The sequence below is a fragment of the Taudactylus pleione genome, unplaced genomic scaffold, assembly GCF_031769625.1.
Source record: "Taudactylus pleione unplaced genomic scaffold, aTauple2 ptg000217l, whole genome shotgun sequence".
Taxonomy (NCBI): domain Eukaryota; kingdom Metazoa; phylum Chordata; class Amphibia; order Anura; family Myobatrachidae; genus Taudactylus; species Taudactylus pleione.
In genome coordinates, this window is record NW_028284619.1 from 5037527 (window position 1) to 5061366 (window position 23840).

Here is a 23840-nt window from a genome sequence, read left to right on the forward strand (position 1 = left end):
GGCTACGCTGTGTATCACCGGTTTCAGTAAGAGGCACACCGCCGACAACCTCTTAGAGAAACTGAGGGAAATCATCGCCCAGTGGCTTACCCCACTTAGACTCTCCTGGGGATTTGTGATATCTGACAACGCCACCAATATTGTGTGGGCATTACATCTGGGCAAATTCCAGCACGTCCCATGTTTTGCTCACACAATAAACTTGGTGGTGCAGAATTTTCTGAAAAGCGACAGGGGCGTGCAGGAGACGCTTTGGGTGGCCCGAAAAATTTCTGGCCACTTTCGCCATTCAGCGACTGCGTGCCGAAGACTGGAGCGCCAGCAAACACTCTTGATCCTGCCCCGCCATCACCTGAAGCAAGAGGTTGTGACGCGGTGGAACTCAACCCTCTATATGCTTCAGAGGATGGAGGAGCAGCAAAAGGCCATACAAGCCTATACATCCACCTATGACATAGGCAAAGGAGGGGGTATGCACCTGACTCAAGCGCAGTGGAGAATGATTTCCGTGTTGTGCAAGGTTCTCCAGCCCTTCGAACTTGCCACACGTGAAGTCAGTTCAGACACAGCCAGCTTGAGTCAGGTCATTCCCCTCATCAGGCTTTTGCAGAAGCAGCTGGAGAAAGTGAAGGAGGAGCTAAGACGGAGCGATTCCGCTCGGCATGTGGGACTTGTGGATGAAGCCCTTCATTCGCTTTGCCAGGATTCCAGGGTGGTCAATCTGTTGAAATCAGACCACTACATTTTGGCCACCGTGCTTGATCCTAGGTTTAAAGCCTATGTGGTGTCTCTCTTTCCAGCCGACACAAGCCTGCAGAGGTGCAAAGACCTGCTGGTGAACACACTGTCAGCTGAAGCGGAACATGACACGTCAACGGCTCCTTCTTCATTTTCTCCCGCAACTGGGGCTGCCAGGAAAAAACTTAGGTATCCTAAGCAACCCGCTGGCGGTGATGCAGGGCAGGCAGGACCAAGTTTGGACATCTGGTCCGGACTGAAGGACCTGGCAACAATTTCTGACATGTCTACTGTCACTGCATATGATACTGTCACCATTGACAGAATGGTGGAGGATTACATCGGTGACAGCATCCAAGTAGGCATGTCAGACAGTCCATACCTGTACTGGCAGGAAAAAGAGGCAATTTGGAGGCCCCTGTACAAGCTGGCTCTATTTTACCTGAGTTGCCCCCCCTCCAGTGTGTACTCCGAAAGAGTGTTTAGTGCAGACGGGAACCTTGTCAGCGAAAGGCGTAGGAGGTTGCTTCCACAGAATGTGGAGAAGATGATGTTCATCAAAATGAATTATCAGCTCTTCCAGGGAGACCAGCCTCCAGAAGGTACAGAGGGACCTGTGGTGGTGGATTCAAGTGGGGACGAGTTAATACTTTGTGAGGATGAGGATGTACACACTGAAGAGGGTGAGGAATCGGTGGATGAGGAGGATGAGGATGACATCTTGCCTCCGTAGAGCCAGTTTGTGCAGGGACACATTAATTGCCAGCTTGTTTTGTGGGGGCCCAAACGAACCAATCATTTCAGCCACAGTTGTGTGGCAGACCCTGGCGCTGAAATGATTGATTTGTTAAAGTGTGCATGTCCTGTTTATACAACATAAGGGTGGGTGGGAGGGCCCAAGGACAATTCCATCTTGCACTTCTTTTTTTTCATTGCATTATGTACAGTTTGGGGCCTAGTTTTTCTAACTGCCATCCTGTCTGCCACTGCAGTGTCACTCCTAGATGGGTCACGTGTTTGTGCCGCCCACTCGTGTTGCTTAGCATAGTCATCCAGCTACCTCGGTGCAACCTTTTGGACATAAAAACACTATTGTGAGGTGTTCAGAATAGACTGGAAATGAGTGGAAATTAAGGTTATTGAGGTTAATAATAGCATAGGAGCAGAGAAACCAACAAATTCTGTGATTTTAGCTGTTTTTATGCTTTTTTAAAAAAAAATACAGATCCAAAACACAAAACCCAGAACCCAAAACACGGAAGGGTGGTTTTGGCAAAACCAATCCAGATCCAAAACATGAAGAAAGATCCAGATCCAAAACACAAAACACGAAAAGTGGCCGGTGCACACCCCTAATATATATATATATATATATATATATATATATATATATATATATATATATATATATATATATATATATATATATTTGCTATAAATGTTTTAGGGCTCCCGGGGGGCACTTTTACATGCGGATTCCGTGGCCAGAGGGGGAGTCAGTCTAACCTAAAATAAGGTTGGCCAGCTGAATGGGAGCAAAGCAAAGTAGCCAGTCCAGCAGAGTCCTGTAACCGCTTCATTGGGAGCAGCTTCCAGGATATGCCCACAGGAGTGCTAAAAGCTCTGCCCCTTTTCCCATAGTAAGGTTCCCCACTGACAGCTCCTATGTGAGGAGCTGGGGGAGTTACAATAGGAAGGTTTCACAGGCAAACAATCAGAAGGGACTTGTATAGTTAGGGTAAGGTAATATCCTGAAATGCACTGCACCCACTACCAGCAGCAATAAAAAGATGCAAGATAGTACTGACTCTTTAAGTATAGAGTATATGTAGAGACTGATTTACTTTTCATTCATATTAACATTTCATAGTACTGTAGTATATTTCTGGCTGCCAAACTTTAAAAAGACAAGCAACACCTCCATCTAGTGGCCAGTTGTAGTAATTGCCATTTTTAAACGCAATTAAGTCCAAAAATAAAAAACCCACTATCAGGAGCAACACTGAAGCTGGGCATACACATCCAGATAAAATGTCTGTCAGACCGACAGGCATTTTATCTGGAAGCCTGCAGATGTCCGCGCCGCGGCATACACTGAGATACCTCGTCTTAGGGGATGCAATCGGCAAGCCGGCTGGCATTTTACCGGCAGCCGGCTTACCGTCTGTCATATCCCGGCGAGGGTGAAATGCCCGGCATCTAGATGTAGACGCCGCTAATTTCCCCGACGCCGGGCGCCGCAAGCGGACAGCTGCGGGGTGGGGGTTAGGTTTAGGGCTCCCGGGCGGGGGTTCTTAGGGTTAGGCACCCCCCCGAGAGGTTAGGGTTAGGCTAGGGGAAGGGAGAGTTAGGGTTAAGCACCCCCCTGGGGGACTTAGGTTTAGGCACCCCTAATGGAGTGTTAGGGGGGTAGGTTAGTTAATACTTACCTAGGGACGATCGGGATTTCCAGCGCTGTCGGGCTGTCACTGCTGGGTCCTGTGCCAGTGTCGGGCTGGCCCTGCCGGCCATGCGGCCAGCGGTATTTCATACAGATTCCGTGTATTAGCCCCGACATCTGCGCTCCTCCCCCGGGGGTGGAGACATTTCCCTGTTCCTTCCATGGGAAGGAACACAGGAAATGCCTGTCTGTTGGCCATGACTGGGCATAGTCTGCCCGATGTGGCCGACAGTTTAACTCAAATATCGCATCGGACGGGCATGCTGGACAATCCGGCATGGCCGACTGAGCAATATTTAACCCTCGGTCGCCTGCACACACGCTACAATTATTGGGGCGATCCGCCGATATCAGGCGGATCGCCCCAATAATTGTAGCGTGTATGGCCAGCATTAGGAATCCTATTTCATTCTGAAATAAAGTATCTAAGCATTCAGCTACACCAGCTGCTACAACTTGGGAAAACATAGAGCTATTACAGGCACAGCCTTATTCTCTGGGGTTTGCATTAGGGATGTAGTCAGGTGTTATCCTGCCGATATCCAGACACTGACATCCCGACATAGGACCTATCATTAGCCCCACTACGGAATCCCGACACACCGAACGTAGGTAAGCCGGGTGTCTTAGCATCTAGCCGCACGTGGGGGGGAGGGGGGGGTTAGTTTTAGGGGTCCCTGGGGGACTTAGGGTTAGGCACCACTTGGGAAGGCTAGAGTAGGGGAGGGTTGGGCACCACTAGGGGGGATAGGGTTAGGCACCGCTAGGGGGGAAGGATTGTACTTACCTGATGCTGTTGGGATTTCGACACGCCGGGCTGCTGCTGTCAGTATTTGATCCGGCGGCTAAACGGCCGCCGGCATTACATACCGATTCCTTGCATTAAGTACTGCAGGGAGTTAATGTATGGTCTATTGAGAAGTGTTTAAAACCCTCACAATTAGTCAGCTACAAGTATTTTGAATGAATCTACACATTTGACTTATATGTATATGAATCTATACATATGGACTTATCTGTCTCTTTTCATCCCAGGTATGTGATTGTCCTTGCTGAGTAAAACTGCCAGAGCCTGCATTAACCCCCATTTACCATCAGCTGTCTAGGCAATGTATGTGATATTTTTTGACATCCTGCAAACCACAACTCCTAATCTATAGTTGCATTAATGCAAAATTAGCTGTGTATTTAAAGTATGTGTTTAATTTTGTACAAGTTTGTAATTGGTATTGGTTAAATGTTTGTGAATCTTTTTTGACTTGCTAGCCATAGTCATGACCTGTGTTTAGATGGGGATCACTGAAGCATAGTTTATAGTGTCATACTGCCTGTTTACTTAAACTTAGTGCAATATATGTCCACTGATCAATCTGCATTTCAACCAGCTGACCAATTGGCTCAGATGTAAGCTAGTGTCTTAATCAGGCATACTATTTCTTAACATTCAGTCTTAGGGCAGCTTGCTGAGGGTAGCAGCTTGATGTGGTTATGCATTAAGTGATTAAAGTGGGCTTTTTGAACAGTTAAATAACAGTTGAAAAACATTGAACAACATTGAAGACCAGGTAATTACAAACCCATTACTTAGAAAATTTAATTTTTTCCAAATACAAAAAAGAGAATGTTTCAAAAACTTCTTTTTATAATCTCACTTCATGGAATCATCTCTAAGACCACTACATCCTTTACTCTTCCTGCAGCTCACCCTTCTGTACATATTGATACATCATTAATCTACTCACCACTTATGAACACACATGAGCTTTTAACTTATCTATACACACTGACAATGACATCCACAACCAGTCGCCATAAAAATCTTTCGGACACATCCAACAATTATATTTATATCTCTCTACTGCTGCTGGTGACATATCACCAAATCCAGGCCCAACCCACATTCCACACCGAACTATAAATCCAGCTAACCTCATAAACATTGCGTGCCTCCCTTCACCATCCAAGTCACTAAAATGTGCCTTATGGAATGCACGCTCTGTCTGCAATAAGCTAACATCCATCCACGACTTCTTTATTTCAACCAACCTCAACCTTCTGGCAATAACAGAAACATGGCTTACACAATCAGACACTGTCTCCCCTGCTGCACTTTCACATGGTAACCTACACTTCTCACACAACTCCAGGCCTGGTAATTGTAAAGGAGGTGGGGTAGGAATATTACTCTCCCAATCTTTCACATACACAGTTCTCCCACAGGTACCTTCACTCACATTTACATCATTTGAAGTACATTCTATCAGGACTTTCACCCCTTTCTCTCTGCGAGTTGCTGTTATCTATCGCCCACCTGGGCCACCTCAACAATTTCTGGAACACTTTTCTGCCTGGCTTCCTCACTTTCTATCCTCAGACATCTCCACCATCATTATGGGTGATTTCAATATCCCCATTGACAGTCCACAATCTCCTCATGCCTCCAAACTACTCTCTTTAACATCCTCTCTTGGCCTCTCCCAATGGACTGACTCCTCCACTCATCAGGATGGCCACTGCCTTGATCTTGTATTCACCAGACTATGCTCAGTTTCTGATTTCACTAATGCTCCTTTCCCTCTCTCAGATCACAACCTTATCACCTGCACACTCTCCTCCATTACATCAACATAATTGAAATCAACCAAACCTAAACCCCGTAGAAATATTAATGTCATTAACCTTCAACAACTATCTACCTCTCTACAACAACAACCTTCACTTCTCCTGAGACTGCTGCATCACACCTAAACCATATTATAGAAAAAGCCCTCGATGAAGTAGCTCCAGCTACCCATCACACACCACGTAGAGTTAGACATCAACCTTGGCATTCTAGCTTAACAAGGCATCTACAAAAACTCTCGCATAACGTTGAACGTCAGTGGCGAAAGTCTCATACTCCAAGTGACTTCCTCACATATAAGACTACCTACAACTCTTATCGTACTGCTCTGGACACTGCCAAACAAACATATTTCCAATCTCTAATCTCTGCTCAAGCTTCTTACCCCTCCATCACCCAAACCACCTGCTACTATCTGTGCACAAGATCTTGCTTCCTATTTTAGGGACAAGATTGATAAGATCCAAAATGAAATGGTAGACTCTTCCTCAGCTAGTGACCTGCTCAATTCCCTACCTGAACCCTCTGGCACATTCTCTTCATTTGATCTCACAAACGAAGATGAAGTATCTACACTCTTCTCATCCTCCTACTCTATTACCTCTCCTCTAGATCCTATACCCTCACAAATCAGTAAAGCTCTGTCTCCTGTGCTTATCCCAACCCTAACTAAAATCTGTAATCTCTCTCTCTCTACTGGCAACTTTCTATCACTGTTCAAGCACGCAGTGATTACTCCCATTCTGAAAAAACAAAATTCTGACCCTAATACTCTCTCAAATTACCGTCCTATCTCCCAGCTCCCATGCCCCTCCAAGCTACTTGAGAGACTTGTCTACACCCGCCTCACACACTTTCTTAACTCACACAACTTATTGGACCCACTTCAGTCCGGCTTTCATTCCCAACACTCCACAGAGACGACACTGACTAAGGTAGTAAATGATCTTGTCACTGCCAAGGCTAAAGGCCATTACTCACTCCTAATTCTTCTAGATCTCTCTGCTGCTTTTGACACTGTTGACCACTCTCTTCTCATACAAACACTGCAATCCCTAGGTCTTAAGGACACAGCTCTTTCTTGGTTTTCTTCCTACCTATTTGATCGCTCTTTTACTGTTCGTTTTTCTGATTCTGCCTCCTCTTCACTACCTCTATCAGTTGGAGTACCGCAAGGCTCTGTCTTAGGTCCTTTACTATTCTCAATCTATACCACCTCTCTTGGCAAACTAATCCGCTCTTTTGGATTTCAGTACCATCTGTATGCGGATGATACTCAAATCTACCTATCCTCTCCAGATTTATCTCCATCTGTATTGGTCCGTGTCACTGAATGTCTTTCTGCCATTTCATCTTGGATGTCATCTCGCCACCTGAAACTTAATATTTCTAAAACAGAATTAATTATATTTCCACCGGGCAATAACAGTTACCAACCTGATCTCTCTATCACTGTTGATACCTCGACCATCCATCCCGCCCCACAAGCTCGCTGCCTTGGTGTCATCCTTGACTCTGAACTGTCCTTTAATCCCCATATTCAATCAGTCTCAAAATCATGTTACATACATTTAAAAAACATATTCAAAATTCGACCATATGTCAAACAATAACTCTAAAAACTCTAATCCAAAACTCTGCAAAAACTCTAATCCATGCACTTATTTCCCGCATTGACTATTGCAATAGCCTCCTTACTGGTCTTCCCAAAAACAGGCTATCACCATTACAATCCATTATGAATGCAGCTGCAAGGCTTATCTTCCTTGCGAAACGTTCTTCTGCTGCCCTGCTCTGTCAGCCCCTCCATTGGTTGCCGGTTTTCTACCATATTCAATATAAAATACTTTTACTTACACATAAGGCTATTAACCAAACCACACCAAAATACATCTCTTCACTCATCTCAAAATATCTCCCAACCAGACCTCTCCGCTCAGCACAAGATCTGCGTCTCTCATCCCCAATCATTACTTGCTCCCATTCACGGTTACAGGACTTTCTTCGCGCTGCACCCACTCTATGGAATAACCTACCTCGCACAATAAGACTTTCCTCTAGTCTCCAATCCTTCAAGTGTTCCCTGAAAACTCACCTCTTCAGGCAAGCTTATCAGATTCCAGAACCTCCCACATAACCTTCATAGCTTCATATCTAATTACATCCCCTTTTACAGTCCACACACAATCTCACACATCGTCTTTCTCTCATATCCTCATGACATTTGGTCGATATTCCTGTGTGACTGGATCATGCAGCCAACCAACTGTACATTCTGGCTGGACCAAAATGCAATATATTGCACCTATCCTTGTGTATCAATGCCTATTTCCCTTAAGATTGTAAGCTTGCGAGCAGGGCCTTCCTACCTATATATCGGTTTGTTATTACCCAGTTTTGTTCTATTAATGCTCCAATTGTAAAGCGCAACGGAATATGCTGCACTATATAAGAAACTGTTAATAAATAAAATAAAGAAATAAATTTGAGGGGAGTCAGTGGATAGCATCCAGTTGAATAAGAACCATTAAACTAATAAAGGAAAAAGGATGAGAGAGTTGTCCTTACAGAGACATAGGCAATTCTTTCAGTGGCGTCCCTCACTGAGGTGACATCTGGTGCGGGCAGGAATGTTAGCCAAAAGGGGTCTTGGCCTCACAGGTAGGGGGCATGGCCTAGAGGCCCAAACCCCCATTTTAGTCACTGGAAGATGTTGGCTGCCCCATGGACAAATCTGTTTCAAAGAGCTGGTTCCCTCTGGAGCAGAGTGCTGCACATAATTCTACAGTGCAGCACCTGGCTCCTGCCACTGAGGAGTCGGCACTTTGGCCTCACCCCTTGGAGGGTGACACACTGGTGCAGCCCACACCCCTCGCATCCCCCTTGTGATGCCACAGAGTCCTGTAGCATTAAGGATAACAGAAAGGACACTTTATTATGAGTCTATAGTAGGATCGGGACTTTGATACATATATGTATATAAATGCTAAGTCGGTCCTACCATCACATCTTTGGGACCTACAGGAACTGATATTTAAGAGTATATAAAGTCCACTTATATGATAAATGTGGTAATGTGAAATGCTACTGTAATATCTATTGTATATGTAAATCTGTACAAAATATATATGTTCTATTCTTTACTATTAATCCTCAAAGGGAATTCTGAAACTATAACCAGTGTGTGCTTACTTACCTGAAGAGGGTGACGAAATACCTCAAGCACTGAGAACCTGTGAAGGAAGGAGGAACAGGTGGTTACGTTCAATCTATACAGTATTGTATGTTACATGTGAATTGCACACCACATAGTTGAGAGTGTAAGGGTTTCCCAGGCAAACCTTAAACAAAAAAAACACAATAGCTTGGGTGGAGGCACTTAGTAACTCATCACCGAGGGTTACACATACGGATAGAGGTTTGGTGCACCACAAGATGTACACAGCTCTGCAAAAGGGAGAAACAGTCTAAAAACAATGTACAAACATCAGTGCTAGCACTAGTCACATACCAGGACAAATCATAAATATGTAATATTAAAACTAATATATTGAGCTAGTGAAGTGCCACTATGGGGTCAATTCAATTAGCCACAAGGCGAACAAGTTGCCATTAAAGTGGTGTAGAAAAACATTAGCAACAGCAGCTGAACTAGCCTTCTTCCTGGAGACTTACATTATTTTTATGTAGCGCTGTGAGGCTATGAATAAAAAGATGCATATTCAAAGTTACCATAAGTGCAGCAAATAGCTAAACTTACTCACAGGTCAACCTGCCTCGTGGCTAATTGAATCGACCCCTAGGTAAAAACAAATAAGAATACTACTGACTTGGTTAAATAAATGTATGTTTTAATGCCCTTAAAAACTATTTGCTACATATAAACCAACGGTCACAACTCATGGGTAGCTAGTGAATGCTAACCCATACATAGGGATGAGACCCAGTACTGAGGCGTGGAGTCTAAGGGACCTCCGCAAGGAGGTTTGGATTTAGCTGCGTCCGACACGCAGGTCTCGGCCCTCAGACTTGGTTCCATTGTACAGGAGCTGGTGTTCTTGAATCGAGCAGCATACAATACAGGCAAATACGTAGTTGACAAACTGACTGACCCAAACAGACAAGACAGTACCAAGAAGCAGATGAAAACAGGTCATGGAGGATAGTCCAGGTCAAAACCAGAATAAAAGTGCAGAATCAGGGAGAAGACAGAATCAGGTCATGAACAAGCAGGCAGTAATCACAGGGAACACTGGAGTAAGGACTGGGAGCCTATGCTCAGAGGAGAAGTGACCAGGCTTCTCCTTATATAGGGCTACTTCAAATTTGCTGCCCACAGAGAGGTCACAATTGTTGCCCCTGTGCCTATAAGTTCCTGAGCAGCACACGCAGCCCTATGGGAGCAGCGGCCATGAGAAGTAGCTGCAGCTGGCAGCACAGAAGAAGCCAGGGACCCCCTGCCAGGATGCCAACCAGCACTGCCGGACCCAATAAGAGAAAGCCGGGATCTGGCTTTAAGTAAAATAGTGACTTCTTTATATTGGTGAAGAAAAATGATCATACCCAATATTTTTTTTACATTAACAAGTAGATCCCAAATCGGACATCCCCCTCATTAAAAATTAGTTCTCAAATTCTTACAGATCAGTTCCCCTGCCTCGCTATTTTTAAAAATCAGACTCCAGATCAAACAGCCTCCTTCAATTCGGATGTTCCCGCTAGGCTGTTTTAGCGGGGTGCTGTGCCCTGCCCTCCTTCTGGATCACCCTGCCCTCCTTCTGGAGGGCAAAAAGCCACCTGCCCTCACCGCGCAGTGCTCCTCTAAGATAGCCTGCTGGTGCAGTCTTCACCTGTGGGTCGCAGTGTCCTGCAGGCGGGGAAATGTGCGGTGACCCGGTCACTGCCGATGAATAGACGCTGGGCGCATTCGCCCAGCATTTAGTCTACCCATCAGCAGTGCTTGGGTACTGCCCCGCCTGTTTTAAGTGCCCGGCACGCCCCCAAGAGTGATGAAAAGGTTGACGCGTCTAATAGGCATGCCCCCTTTTTGGGTGTGCGGAAGTGCCCACCCTAGCACCGGCGCCATGCCTGCCGCCGGAGCTAGAGCGAACACTACATACCCCAGATCTGACAACCTCCCACCCACCTCCAATTATAGTCATACCCCAAACTTCCCTTCCTTCAATTGTAAACATACCCCAGACCTGACAATCTACCCCCTTTACCCTCAATTACTATATAAGACCTGACAATTACCTCAATTTAAATATCCCAGAATTGTCCCCACCCCAGACCTGACAACCCCTCCTGCATCAATTAAAGTCATGTCCCAGGATGCCACCCCCAGACCTAACAACCCCCCCATCTCCCTCAATTGAAATCATGTCAAAATGCCACACCAGAACTGCCCCCCCTAAACCTGAAAACTCCTCCTGTTGGATCCTGGACAGGATTTTTTTTGTGGGGTAAGGGTCCCGGTCACATTCCCATTTGTGTATGCTGAGCAGAACTTTGACCCAGGGAGCTAGGTGTTGGCCTTCCACTGGATGGATTTGGATGACATCACAAACTTAATACCTGGGGAAAAGGCTGGGTACTTCAGCAAGTATTTTTATATATATCTCCTTTATCTTGCACTAAAATAAGCAATTATAAAAAGCTGCACCTCTCAGCAAATCCACTGTTAGTAAGGATCAGACAAATACACAAATATAAAAGCCGGAGGGCGCTATACAGAAGAAATATTTAACCATAATGGTGCATATACATGGCCAGATTTGTTGTCAGATATGAACGATAACGACTGTAAAAATTGTTCAATAGTTCATATCGTTGACATGTAGGGCATGCATCGACCAACGATGTGCGTGCCCGCATGCCAGATAACGATATCTGACATTGACTGTGTTTGCAGTAAGATTTGGACGATTTCATTCATTTTAAATTGTGTCAGAAATCGTTCATCATTTATGAAATCGTTCATAGACATCATTCAACGAAATCGATCATCTGACAAATCTGACCGTGTGTATGCACCATAAGAGCAATAAAGTCCTATCATAAGATCAGTGGGTCATCTTTACTCTGTCTACAAGTCCTTTCCACTAGGATCCCCCAAGGAATAAAATTGTGGAGGCTGATATATCAGATGTTCCTAAAAATACCAAAGATCACCCAACAAGAAGGCCCTATGGCTGATCAATACATTGGCAATTGTTATATTTTGATTAAAAAATGCATAATTAATAAAAATTGCTTACAGCATAAAGAAGGTGACAGTATCCACAATCAATACAGTTATGGTGATGATATAATCCTGCCGCAACCCTTATGGATGTGAGCTCAATTGGCAGGATCCTCCCGCTTAGTGTATGGACACGGCACTAGAAACCCTATGAGTTTCGGCCATAAATGGACTAGGGTAAGAAAACAAAAATTATAATTCACCGTCATAATGTACTGGAAATCGTTCATAGATCTTTAGTCTTCATTCTAGCACCCTGCACCTGTCACAACCCCTGCAATTCGCTCTGCTCTGGTGCTTTTAGCACATTCAGCTGACAAAACAAAACTTCTGATATACAGACCAGTGTGAGGCTTGGGAGCAAAGCAAAAAGAGCAAGGCAAAACAATGCTGCACTGCACGTGTGGGGAGATTTAAAATGTGCAGAGATTTAGATTTGAGAGAAGGTCGTGTCCAAACTCAAATCTAAATTGCAGTGAAAAAATAAAGCTGTCCAGCATTTGTGGGCTACATACAAAAGCAGCCAGCATTTACCATGCATGGAAAAAAAAATGAAAGAAAAAAAATGCCCATGTCTGTGCACCTCTTGCAGTGATTTGTTGCATGGTTTGTTTAGGTGCAAAGTCACTTGATTTTTTGGCTTTGTTCCCAAATCAGAAAAAGCCCCTAAAGCTTGAGGTTCAAAATTCTATTTACTATGCTGCTGAGGAGCTAGATTTACCTGTCACCAGGGTCGTCGAGAGGGGGGAGGGGGGAGCGGGTACAGATTACCGGGGCCCGGGCTTCCTGAGAGGCCCGGGTCCGGTGCCGCTCCCACTCCCTCACAGCAGCCCAGCACACAGCATGTGCTGAGCTGCAGTAGAGACTGCTCGTGGCAGCTGAGCAGCAGCCACAGCAGTCTCCTATGCCTGTGGGGGGAGCGATCACACTGATCGCACCCCCCCTGGCTTTGAGCAGGGCTGAGGGGGCCTAGAGCGCCCCCCCTCCCCAGCGCGCAGCACCGCTTCGCGGCGCTGCAAATCTTTATTTTTCCCGGAAGGGGGCGTGGCCACGCCTCCCGTGATTAGGCCACGCTCCCTATTACCCGGGCCCGCCGCAGCTCTCAGCGGGCCTGCCTGTCACCATATGCTGTTATATTCGGGTTTGCTTCAAGGTTACTATGACATAGAAGAGGTGGCATGCCTGTAAGAGCAGCTGCCTTTCCTTCTCAGTTTGGGCCGGATTCAGAAGTGGGCGCAGATGCGGCTGCTTGGTTTGGCGTTTGCCCATCAGCAACTTTATACAAATGCCACTACTAATCCCTTTCCTGGTGCACATCCGTGCATATGAATGTGCCAAGACAGATGTCCACTGAGTGCATCTGAAGACCCTGTAATGCAGCCAGGTGCATCTTTAGATGTCACCATCGGTCACCCCAACAAAAGTTATACCAGGTGCAGGTATTGCTTTGGAGTATGCAGGAGCATATTAACAGAGGTGAGGGCCTGTGTTCACTCACCATCTGGTGCCCTCCTCTCTCTGGCAGCCATGGTGTCCTAACCATACTTGCCGACAAACTGGCTTCCTCTTCCGGGAGGAGACAGCCAGCTCGGCACTGCAGTAGGGGGGGGGGGGGGGGGGGGAGGGGGGCGTGACCTGTTTTGGGGGGGCGGAACAGGGGGCATGGCCGCGTCTTCATGTCATTGCGGCCCTGCCCCACAATACATATATTATCAGTGTTGTGTAGCCGGGGGCGGAGCCACAATGACGAGACCCAGCGTGAATCGCGTCAGCAGCTCCCCCGACCCAGCCACTTTGACCAGATAAGTGGTGACGCTGGCGTAGGAAAGGGGGGGGAGCGGGGGTTGCAGGCGGGCTGCGACGGCCGGGAGACTTGACCCCTCTTTCGGGGGGGGTCGGTAGCGACACCCGATTTCGGGAGGGTAGGCAGGTTCTGGAGACTCCGGGCACAGACTAGCATCATACTTGCCTACTTTTAAAAACTAGTTTCAGGGAGTTTGCAGTTGGCAGCAGAGTTGCTGTGTGAAGAGTGGCACGCTGCTTAGGGGGCATGTCTTATTACATCCAAAGGGCATGTCTAGCTCCACCTATGGGCGTGTCTAATGTCACTGAGAGGTGTGTCCTGTCAGTGGCAGGTAAAAACTATAATGCAGAATGCCACAAGAGCTAGTTTTTGTATGGGTAGCAGGACCTAATACAGACATGAGAGGCCACTGTATGAGAGACACTGCTAGATTGTCACACACCTAAATAAATGCTGACAGGAGAAAGGGAAGATAGGGCTGAGTGTCACAAGCATTACCTGCCCTCAGAGAGGGCACTCACTGACAGCCATGGAATGGATGGCTGCCACTCAGTGCCCTTTCAGAGTGCAGTTAATGCCTGTGTCCTCTGACACTCAGCAACCAGCCTCCATGGACCCCAGGTCTGTTGGTTTATCAATTTAATTAATAATTCCCTTACATGTAACAGGGCTACTGCCACCAAGGAAAGCTGCTGATGTCATGTCCACCACTGCAGCTGCCAGGCACACAACTGAACTAGGCGGCCACCACTACCCATAACCCCATGGTGGCCAGCCTTTAATTAACATCGCGTAGTGACATTGCGACACCTCCCGTGCAGTATATGCCCCACAGCATCTCCGGGCTCGCATAGTCTGGAATTTAACCGGGGTGCACGGGAAACCCAGGAGTGCTGCTAGGGTTTGCGGGGCAGCGTGATTCTCAGTTCAAAATAGTCAGGCTCCTGCTGAAATTGGGAGGGTGGGCAACACTGACTAGCATCTAGTGGCCCATGTGCCCCACACACCCTGTACCAATTATAGATATGCCCCTAGGAGTATGGCCTCCTGAGTGAGCGACTCGGTGCAAACACTTCAGCAACACTCCCAAAATGTGCATCAGTTTTGCCACTGCCCAGGAATGCCCAGACCCTTTTACAAGACATTTCTGATGTGAGCTCTTAAGTGCCCATTTGTGCATACACGCTAATGCATGCGCCTCATTTTCTGGAAATGCAGGTAGTGCCATCCGTCCACAAACGTCCGCAGCATGTCAATCATTCTGTTGCTTAGTGGGGACTGATAGCCATCGCAGTCATACACCAATCATTAAACAGTTGTATGCAAACTATATTGTTTACATACAACCCTAAATCAGGCCCTGCTTCCTCTACTGCCTGTCATCCCAGCACAGAGATTAGTATATGTCCCCTTCACACTTACTCAGTAACAGCGCTGGTGAGCAATCACTTTCCCCAGGTTCCAAGTGCTACATGCAGGAGAGAATCTAGGATGGTTTTTGGAGGGTTGATTGTCTCCACTCTCCATCAATGGTTTAACCCAGTGGTTCCCAAACTGTGCGCCGTGGCAGCCTGGGGTGCCTCAGAACACTTGCAGGGGTGCCTCAGGTTGGTGGTCCAGCACTAAATCAAATTATTTATGGTCAATATAATGTAAGTATGTGGACAAACAGATGCGTAAACCTGTCCACCAACACATAACAGAACCTAAGGATGACAGGTCAGCACAATTTACTTCACTTTACTACATTTTTTCAAAATTGCTGAATAACAAACTTTTGGCCTAGGGGTGCCATGAAAACAATGATGATACTCTAGGGTGCCATGGTTCAAAAAAGTTTGGGATCCCACATGTAAAAATAAAAGTATGTATTTACACCCCTTGCATTGCAATATGGTTTGTTCACAGTTGAGAGAGAGATCTCACTCTGGCCCTGATTCAGAGCCGGAAACTCTGACAGAGCGCTCGCGAGCGGGTCTGAATCAGGCCCTCTATTCCCAAGTCTGAATCAGGCCCATAGTGTACTACAGAATAGGCAGTAGGCCAATCAGGGAAGGGGGCAGGATTTTGCAGTGCATGGAGGGGGGGTATGGCTAAGCTCCATATTCCATGCACAAGCTAAAAAACAAACAAACAAAAAAATCACAACCGCCCCCCCCCCCAAAAAAAAAAACACTAAACACTTTACTGAATGGCGCACATTGGTAGCAAATGGCCTGATTTAGCAGTGAACGCAAGTTCACTTCTGGTTGCAGATTCCTGATTATCAGGAATCTGCACGTGCGCAGGACCCATTCTGCGAGTGTGCAGAATGGGTCCTGCATTGTTGCACACAAACCCTTGAATGCCTCAGCCTGATTCACAGGCAGAGGCATTTAAGGGGCAGGGTCAAACACTGTTCTTGGAAACAGGGGCGTGTACACCCCATTTTCTGGGAGTGGCTAGCCCAGGATCTGGGTTGCCCAACAGTGTCCTGGGCTCACAAGCTGGCCAGCCTGAATAAGCTGAGGACCACCGCCGTCCACCGAAATCAGCACTTCAGTAAAGTGCCAGCAGGGGGGGGGGGGGGGGAGGATGTATTTCTTAAATGGTTGCCATTCGACTGTAGGATGTATATTGGGGGGGGAAGAGTCAGGCAGGAGGTCATATGTGTTAATATAATTAATTGATATGTATTAAATGATACCATTCCACTGCAGTGGTGGTGGGGGGAGGATTATGCCAACTGCTGTATGTTATTCTTGGGGGGGTGAAGATGGGAGGATAATATTTTTTAGATGATGCCAGCTGCTGTCCGCTATGTTATTCCCAGGGGGTGGGAGGATGGGGTATGGGAGGATAATATTTATTAGATGTCAGCTGCCTGCTCTATGTTATTCCCAGGGGGTGGGAGCCTTGTTATTTATATTATTTATTGATATTAAAACACTTGAAGTACGTAATAAAGTGTATGTTACAGGCTTATTCTGGTTAGACATTTTTGTTATTGGGTCTGTAACCAATTATTTGGAAACCTCCCTTTCAAAATCCTGCATTTGCCACTGTGACCCCTGTGTATGTAGATGTGTGGGGTGAGGGGGGCTGGCACTAACCCATGTATGTGGGTGTGTGGGGTGACGGGGCCGGCACTAACCCCTTGGTATGTCCATGGGGGGGAGGGGGACTGGCACTGACCCGTGTGTGTGAATAGGATGGCACAGATCCATGTGTGCCCAAATATTGGAGGATAGAGAGAAAATTATTTTATATTATATATATATATATATATATATATACACATACACATACACACACACACACACACACATACATATACACAAACATACATAAAAATAAACTTTGTTTTAGAGGACTCAAAAATTAGGGATAATTTGTGACTGCACCTGCCACCCATATACAAACCCATCCTGACAGCGAGCTGCACTTAGTAATTTTGTTTCCACCAGCCACTGCAGGACACCCCACTGAGTGACAATGGACACGCCCACAGGTGGAGCTAGACACACCCTTTGGGCAAAGCACGACATGTCATTCCCGAACTCTCATGCCATCTAGAATCTCCCTTAAACTAGTTTCCACAAGTAGGCAAGTTATGCTTGTACTGACAGCTTATATTAAGCACAATACTTATTGTATGGAATCAGAGGACTTTTAAATTCTATTCCTAAAAGCACAGTGTTCTATTATTTGGAGGAGGCACATGCCCTTTTAAATGTGTAACAACGAGTTTTATTTATTTTTATTTTTTTTCTATTTATCAGAATAAGTACGTTTAATAGGAAAAAATATACATAATACATATAATTCATAATAACACAGCAGGTGTGAACAACAATATTAAAAATACTGTAAATTGCAATTAAAAATACAATCAGTATTGGCTTTAGCCACATTAGCAGTGCTCATATATTATTGCAATTGAACCATGTGTCCATGTTCCAAACACTGATTAGATAGGAAACTTGGATGACTTTCTTAAGCTGCATACACACACGATTTTTTGAACGATTATCGTTAGACAATATAGTTTAACGATAATCATTTGAAAAAAAAACAAACATTCACTTTCTGAGTCAAACAATGAACGATTATCAGTCATGCGCGTTCACGTTTGAAGTTTATAGTTCAGTCAGACTTGTCAACTCAATGATTTTCATTAAGTTAATGGAGCATAAACACGGTCAGATTTGTCAGATGAACGATTTTACCAAAGATTTGAACGATTGAACGATTTTTGACTGCATTAAAATTAATGGAATCGTCCAAGTCTGACTGCAAACACATCAGATGTCAGATATCGTTATCTGACAAACGGGAACGCGCATCGTTCATCGTCCAGGCATGTCAGATATGTCATTTTCCTTCAGATATGAACGACTGAACGATTTTTAAATAGTTATCGCTCAGATCTGAAGGAAAAATCTGACCGTGTGTATGCACCATAATATGCAAAAATCGTTTGTAGTTCAAAAAAATCGTTCATTACACTTTAAAAAAATCTGACCGAATCGTTCATTAAATCATTGGTAACAAAATCGTTGTGTGTGTATGCAGCTTAAGTAATCAAATGGTTAGTTCAATAAGCTGTTAGTTTGTACAATATCCTTAGTAGTATATAGTACCACAGTTACTTACATGCAATTTGATACATTCAGTCCTGGCCTTAGAAACATTCATACTCCAAGATGGATTTAGGAGATTTATTTTTAGCATAGATTTACTCAGCCAACAGGAACAGTCATTAATATCCGTTTGTTAGTGCAGTCACATTGATACGGGGATTTCCTATCCCTCCTGGCTGCTGGTGCATCCCTGTAATACAGCCATCAGGAGAGGCCCAACAGAAAGACCCCTATTTGTACTGCTCTGCAGGATCCACACAGGCTAGGTCATATGGCTCATCAGTGTGGTTAACACATTTCACCCATCTCCAATCAATCAGCAACCTGGCATATAGACTTCTTTAAATGTAGGTACATCTGGGTTTGATTATTTTATATTAGAGTATCCTAGGGAAGCACCAGACAACTTGTACTTGTGGTATTTCTCATATACATTATGTATGACACTAAGTGATTCTGACTATATATTCCCGCAACAGAATATGCTGACGATATAAGTATATAATGTTAATACATAAATAAATAATCATTTAGTAGGGATCATTATCTCTAATAGAAAATTTTATAATAGTTTAAAAATATTTAAATCCAATGTTCTTATTTTTTGTACTTTGAAGGTATTAATATAATAACAACCAGATGCACTAAATAATGTGTTTTTATGTTGTATGAACCTAGTAACTGAAAAAACATAGAGATTTAAACGTTTTTCATTTGTTAGTTCCCCAGTAGAGTTACTGTACCTGGCTCCTGAATGTCTGGATGCTGTCTGCAGAGTTCTGTTACATTCTCAATGGAAAAAGTTAGCTCGCTCCTATTTATAGTGAATATTCTTAAACTAGTTTCACTTTCACTTTCACACTTAAAGCATTGAAACCAGCCCATTTAAGGCATACATGCCTACTCTCCCGATTTATAGGGTATAGCTTATTTCCCGTTCATGCTAGGGACCTGGAAATGACGTGAGTGAGGGCAGGAGTGCAGGTCGCTCCAGCTAAAGAAGTTGTCCCCACTTAACCACTTAACTGACGAATTCTTTTTCCAAAAACCGCTCCAAAATTGTCGGTTTCTTTTATGATTGAATTAGGTCACGAGCATAATTTTAAAGCCGCTGCCGCATATGGCTCAGACGCTGGCAACACACAGCGGAGCAGGAGCTGAGGCCAAGCTCCAAGATCAAGCTCCCCGTTTGAACCTATACTGACTGGAGAGATTGGAGGATCTTATTCAGGGTAAGATAGGGACAGTTGGTTTCCGATGTGTGCAGCAGAGTGACTTTGCAAACGGGACCCACCATTTATATTACATTGTCCAAAAGGAGCTATAAACACTATATTAACCACTTTCTTTACAGGTACCACGTATTTATCATAAATAGCGCTCGATCCTTCTGTAATTTATTCACTATCCCTAATTGAGCTGCTTTTACCATTTACATATAGCGCAGTAGCCACAATACTAATTTATAATTTTAAACTTATTCATCACTGTTTTATTTGAAAAAAATATTTTTTTAAAACACGGTATACCATAAAAATAGCAATTTTTATATTATACTGTAGTGATAGCCATTGACGGCTGTACCATCGATGGTTCAACCATCGTTAGAAGCCAACAATTGTTTTGCGATTGGTCGAGGAGATCTGTGTACACCACAACTGCCGATGTCTCCTAAACATCGATTGAGGGATGCCATCGATGGTGCAACATTGATGGCCACCAGCAATGGCAAACCACTTGTTTTCAGTCAGACCATCGATGGTTTGCAAACCATCGATGGCCAGTTGCCAGCCCTAATCAGATGCTCTGCGATATTGATTTATCGATCTCATAATATAAATATATATATATATATATATTAGGGATGAGCGGGTTCGGTTCCCTGAGAACCGAACCCACCCGAACTTCGGGGATCCGGGGCGATCCGAGCCCAAGCTCGGATCTCCCTGTCTGCCCCGGATCCCTCTCCCGAGGCAAAACCTCGAGATCTGCTGTCGGATCTCGAGGTTTTGCCTCGAGCGGTCATTTTAAAAAAAATGCCTTTGCCTTTAATGGGCAAAGTGCTGATTGGCTGACAGAGCCGTCTGTCACGGCTCTCAGCCAATCAGCATTATGGTGCTCATTTGCATGTAGCACGGACTCGTGAGATCCGTGCTACATGCATCTGTGTGATTGACAGTGACACAGAGCACAGATGGGTCAGTGAGACCCGTCTGTGCTGCTGTGTATTTCAATGACACAGATGCACGCACGGACCAGGAGATCCGTGCTACTTGCATCTGTGTCATTGACACAGAGCACTAACGGGTCCGTGAGACCAGTCTGTGCTGCTGTGGTAAAAAAAAAAAAAAAAACCTGTGTAAAAAGAGAAAAAAATGGCGTACCCCCCCCAAAAAAAGAGCAACCAGCCCCGGGCATTAGTGACCCAGTGCTGGGTGTGCTTAAATACAGGGGACAAACGACATAGGGGTCCCCTGTACTTAAACACAACCGGCACTGGGCTAGTCAGAACCAGAGCTGGTTGCCAAAATACGGGGGACAAACGACGTAGGGGTCCCCCGTATTCTGCGCAACCAGCTCTGGGCTCTGATCCGGTCCTGGTTCTGGAAATACAGGGGAAAAAAATGAGTAGGGTTCCCCTGTATGTTCCAGAACCAGCACTGGACTTTTTCTAGCGGGGGGCTGATGCCACAGCCAGGGGAGCCCTTTCACCGGGCCCCCCAGCCGCAGCATCAGCCCTGACCGCTAGTCAGCCCAGGCCGGGGATCCCTGGAGAGCTGGGGACCCCCCCAATAAAGGGGTCACCCTCTCCAGGGCTCCCCAGGCCCATGCTGATAGCCCGGGGCTATCCCCGCCACCCCTGGTGGCGGTGGGTGGCGGGTTGATTGTATGGTGTGGTGTAAATAAAGAATATCAAACATTGTCTTTACAAGTAGAACTGCAAGTCCCAGCAAGCCTGCCCCGCATGCTGGTACTTGGAGAACCACAAGTACCAGCATGCAGGGCATTAAGGGCCCACTAGTACCTGTAGTTCACCTGTAAAAAAATGTTTAAAAAAAACACAGGACACACACACCGTGACAGTATAAGTTTATTAAACATACATACACACACACACACACACACACACACACACATGTACACATACTCACCTATGTAACCCTGTAGCATCGGTCCACTTGTCCGGTAAAGTATCCATAGGGGACCTGTGAAAAAAAACATACTCACCGTCTCCTATGCGAGGTTCTGTCCTCTTCGTTCCAAAGTAGGCATCCCCGGACTTGGCAAAAAAAAAAAAAACGAAAACGCGATCCACGAACTTAGTACCGTTCTATAGAACGGTACTTCCCGAATGAGAGCTTAGCGGCGGGGTATCACCATGGAAACCCCGCTGCTAAGCGTTCATTGGCTGAGAGAGGCCATCTCCCGTCTCTCTCAGCCAATGAACGGCTCCCTCCATTGTAGTCAATGCTGGGAGCCGCAAGGTTATTAAAGTTTACCCTGCGGTTCCCACCATTGACTACAATGGAGGGAGCCGTTCATTGGCTGAGAGACGGGAGATGACCTCTCTCAGCCAATGAACGCTTAGCAGCGGGGTTTCCATGGTGATACCCCGCCGCTAAGCTCTCATTCGGGAAGTACCGTTCTATAGAACGGTACTAAGTTCGTGGATCGCGTTTTCGTTTTTTTTTTTGCCAAGTCCGGGGATGCCTACTTTGGAACGATGAGGACAGAACCTCGCATAGGAGATGGTGAGTATGTTTTTTTTCACAGGTCCCCTAGGGATACTTTACCGGACAAGTGGACCGATGCTACAGGTTACATAGGTGAGTATGTGTACATGTGTGTGTGTGTATGTATGTTTAATAAACTTATACTGTCACGGTGTGTGTGTCCTGTGTTTTTTTAAACATTTTTTTTACAGGTGAACTACAGGTACTAGTGGGCCCTTAATGCCCTGCATGCTGGTACTTGTGGTTCTCCAAGTACCAGCATGCGGGGCAGGCTAGCTGGGACTTGCAGTTCTACTTGTAAAGACAATGTTTGATATTCTTTATTTACACCACACCACACAATCAACCCGCCACCCACCGCCACCAGGGGTGGCGGGGATAGCCCCGGGCTATCAGCCTGGGCCTGGGGTGCCCTGGAGAGGGTGACCCCTTTATTGGGGGGGTCCCCAGCTCTCCAGGGATCCCCGGCCTGGGCTGACTAGCGGTCAGGGTTGATGCTGCGGCTGGGGGGCCCGGTGAAAGGGCTCCCCTGGCTGTGGCATCAGCCCCCCGCTAGAAAAAGTCCAGTGCTGGTTCTGGAACATACAGGGGAACCCTACTCATTTTTTGTCCCCTATATTTCCAGAACCAGGACCGGATCAGAGCCCAGAGCTGGTTGCGCAGAATACAGGGGACCCCTACGTCGTTTGTCCCCCGTATTTTGGCAACCAGCGCTGGTTCTGACTAGCCCGGTGCTGGTTGTGCTTAAGTACAGGGGACCCCTACGTCGTTTGTCCCCTGTATTTAAGCACACCCAGCAGTGGGTTACTAATGCCCGGGGCTGGTTGCTCTTTTTTGGGGGGGTGCACGCCATTTTTTTCTTTTTTTACACAGGTTTTTTTTTTTTTTTTTTACCACAGCAGCACAGACGGGTCTCACGGACCTGTCATTGCTCTGTGCCAATCACACAGATGCATGTAGCACGGATCTCCCGGGTTCGTGCTACATGCAAATGGGCACCATAACGCTGATTGGCTACCTGTCTGCCACTGCAGTGCCACTCCTAGATGGGCCACGTGTTTGTGCCGCCCCCTTGTGTCGCTTAGCATAGTCATCCAGCTTCCTCGGTACAACCTTGTGGCCTAAAAACAATATTGTGAGGTGTGAGGTGTTCAGAATAGAGTGGAAATGAGTGGAAATTAATGTTATTGGGGTTATTAATAGCGTAGGAACAAAAAAAGGCCCATTTATGTGATTTTAGCGTTTTTTTTTATTTTTTAAGAAAAAATCCAGATCCAAAACACAAAACCCAGAACCCAAAACACGGAAGGGTGGTTTTGGCAAAACCAATCCAGATCCAAAACACGAAGAAAGATCCAGATCCAAAACCAAAACACAAAACACGAAAAGTGTCCGGTGCACACCCCTAATATATATTAGGGGTGTGCACCGGCCACTTTTCGTGTTTTGTGTTTTGGTTTTGGATCTGGATCTTTCTTCGTGTTTTGGATCTGGATTGGTTTTGCCAAAACCACCCTTCCGTGTTTTGGGTTCTGGGTTTTGTGTTTTGGATCTGTATTTTTTTGAAAAAAAGCATAAAAACAGCTAAAATCACAGAATTTGTAGGTTTTTCTGCTCCTATGCTATTATTAACCT

At 45.7% G+C, this 23840-nt stretch overlaps 1 protein-coding gene across 2 annotated transcripts in view; it reads right to left on the reverse strand.

The window, feature by feature from the left end:
- Positions 1-19255, reverse strand: part of LOC148517427 (interferon-induced very large GTPase 1-like) — a 36417-nt gene extending 17162 nt beyond the window's left edge. The window contains exons 1-2 of one of the 2 annotated variants that reach the window (XM_088478695.1): positions 19215-19255; positions 8998-9034 (exon numbers count right to left, since the gene is read on the reverse strand). The gene's annotated coding sequence lies outside the window, so the exon portion shown is untranslated. Of the gene's footprint in view, positions 1-8997; positions 9035-18484; positions 18663-19214 lie in introns of those variants that run through there. The other variant, XM_088478694.1, reaches the window with a different exon arrangement.
- Positions 19256-23840: the final 4585 nt, after the last annotated feature.